This window comes from Lucilia cuprina, chromosome 6 (assembly GCF_022045245.1).
Source record: "Lucilia cuprina isolate Lc7/37 chromosome 6, ASM2204524v1, whole genome shotgun sequence".
NCBI lineage: Eukaryota > Metazoa > Arthropoda > Insecta > Diptera > Calliphoridae > Lucilia > Lucilia cuprina.
In genome coordinates this window covers 64,177,327-64,180,653 of record NC_060954.1, presented here as the reverse complement: position 1 = coordinate 64,180,653, position 3,327 = coordinate 64,177,327, and positions in this window count along the sequence as shown.

The window sequence follows — 3,327 nt, the reverse complement described above, 5'->3', positions numbered from 1 at the left end:
TTTTGGTACTTTTTCGTTCTTCAAAAGGTACAAAAGGCTTTAAACACATCATGGTGAAGGGTATATAAGATTCGGCACAGCCGAATATAGAACTCTTACTTGTTATAACTCTTACTGTCATTTCCGATGATTAAATCGATAAAGAAAGTTATGTAATTATATTTAAATTGGGATCAACTAAGTCAATACTATAAAGCTGGTTTGAAAATTAAATCTACTTACGAAATTGCAAACAATTTTGAATTTGTGATTTGTTCACTTTGAATCTGGAAATTTGTTCTACGTCTTTTCTACATCTACATCTTTTAAGTAGAAAATACCTTAATTAAGACCATGTTATTACTCTCTGCTGGCGTTTAATAATTTAACCGATCACTAGATGCGTTCATATATCAGAGACGTCTTTATCAGAGAATGACAAAAGTAGTAATCGTAATGTATTGCAACCAAACAAGTATGAGCCTGTATCGTGAAACACAAAGCGCACAATCATATTCTGCGTAATCATACCAACTTGTTCAAATACCAAACATTTTTTAATAAAGAATTTATTGATATTTTTATTAAAAAAATATCCAAAAATATTACCTACATATTTCCATATTTTTATTAAATTGTAAAAATTTATGAATATTTTATTGCTTCTTTAATTTTTTACACTACTTTTTTAATTTTATTGTTATTAATATTTTATTTACACGCATTTCTGCACAGCAATACTTAAAGTAAATAGAGTAAATCATAATATCCTCAATACTCATTTTTTCGTTTGGGTATTTTGTTGAAATGTTTGAATAAAAGAAATTTCCAACATATTCTTTGTTTTAATTCATTTGAGATAACACATACCAGCTAGCTATGCTTTTGAATAGTGAAAAAGTCCATACATGTTTGTAATTATACGTAATACGTAATTATATTTCATTGCGAATACGTACATGAATATACTCAAAATGAAACTTGTGTGGACGTATATTGTATTCAAAAATTATGAAAAATAGTTGCTTTACTTGTTTCGTACATACATTTTGATCGGAAACCATTTAATATTCATATGACTCTTTTCTCCAGCACGTGTAAAACTCTATAAGTGCCTCAGATTGAGTTTAAATATCTTGCACCTTTTCCATTCATATATTTACATAGATGTACATTGTACATAGATATTTCTTTCTCCATTTATTTTGCCATGTGAATGCGAGTTCACTTAATAAAGAAAAAAACATACATACATACATACATACTACATACATACATACATACGTACATACATACATACTCAGCCATTTCACTCGAGAAAAGCGGTGAAAAATAAGAAAACTTGAGCAGAAACACAAAAATACAAGGATAAGATTATGTTATAACAGCTTAACTTTTCAGTAAATACATTTAAGATTTTCTTCAAGTGGCCTCTTAAATAAATGTTAAAGTTCAGAGCAAGAACAAGTGGTCCAAACAATGACAAAAGATAATACTTGAATTACGTAAATAAAAAGTCATACAATGTCTAATTGTCTTTGTAACTTATTCACATTTAATTTGGAGAAATTTTAATCTTATGGCAAATTTTTACATTGGATGTTTTAAATAAAACAATGAAATTTTAAATTATTAAATTAAATTGCATTCGCAAATGAAGATTTATGTAGAAAATTCCCAAATTAATGACACCTACCGAAATATATGACTTAGCGGCCATTAAAAATCATTTAATTTTCAACAATATTTACCCTTACCCTATGGGGGTAAGGGTAAATCTTAGGAGAGGAATTTACGTCTTTTTTTAAATTATTTATGTAGAATTTTGTAAGAAGGTTAAAAAATAATGGTCCGATTTCAACAGCGTCAGTCCTTGAGTCAAAAGAAGAATATGTGCCAAATTTCATCAAATTAGCTTGTAAACTGCTACCTGTAGCGGACGCACAAGTTTTACATGGACACACAGACGGACGGACATAGCTAAATCGACCGAGACGAACGCATAATAGTCTCACTACTGTAGTATGTAGTTTATAATTAACTTCGTGAGCTATATAAGTTTGTCGTTATGTGATTTCAATAATTTAATTTATCATCCCTATAAGGTATATACATACATACGTATTTATATTCTGTATTCTAGTGGTACCCGGACGGCGTTGCAGGTTATTGATGAATATGCAAACTTTATACTTCTGGATTCTTATAGATAGCAAATTCGATTTTGCGATGTCCGTCTTTCAGTGTGTATTTAGAAATCAGTCTTCAGAAGAAATATAATTTTCAGGATACATTTCTGTTATCGTTTCTAGATTCTACGAGCGGTACGAATTATGGAGCATGACTGGATTAATAAAATGTTGGATTTGAGCTGATAATGCAAAGATTGGGTTGGGAGGTAGAGTTTTCTGGTGTTTTGTAGAGAGAATGGAGTAATTGATTGGGGGCAATCCGGGGGTATAGAGGTGCTACCTTGGCTTGTCCTTGGTATGATTTGACATAGGGTCTAAGCAGAAAACCACACAATCTGATACTACGGATGGCCAATTGCCTGCAGGACTATGTCCCCGCTGTTCAGTTGGTTGAGGTTCCTTCGTGATCCGCGGAGTGATAATAAAGGTATTTTCAGACTACAGTACCGAGTATTTATACTTCTCAAAAATGTTTGTATTATACTACTTTCTAGTCTAAAAATAATTTGTAATTTGATTTTTCAAAAAATTATTTTAATAGAAAACTATCGATAAAAAGATTATTTTTGTAAAAATATTTTTTAATTTCTATTCAGAGAAAAATTGTTTATCGAAAATTATCAACTTAAAGACACATTTTAGCGACAATTTTCTGTTAAAAAAAATAATTGAAAATAAAGGAAATAAATAATAAGGGTTTTCATTTAAACGCTTAAGTTTCTATTTGTGCAAGTGGACAAGTTTATTCGAATTGTTTCATTTGATTCTTTACACAACATTGGCGTGAACGCCAACAAATTTGTTTCATCCCTAATATACATATCTACATATAGTATGTATGTATATCAGTTCCTTACTCAAAATTTCAATATGTTTGTATTTAATTAATTAAGCAAAACTTACAAGCAAAAATATGCATATCCAAAATTTTTTAAAAATTCCTCAATCCTTATTTTTTAAATTCAAAATTTTATCCATTACTTTATTACTTAAATTTACACATTAAATTTAAAATATTCTTCTATAAAAAATAAATGATAAAAAAGGCATAAAAGGGTTTGTTAAGGATATAAATTTAATTTAATTTAATTTCCTTATTTTTATTCTCGTTTTCTATTTCAAGCACATGAGCTTGTGCAATGCCCACACAAAGATA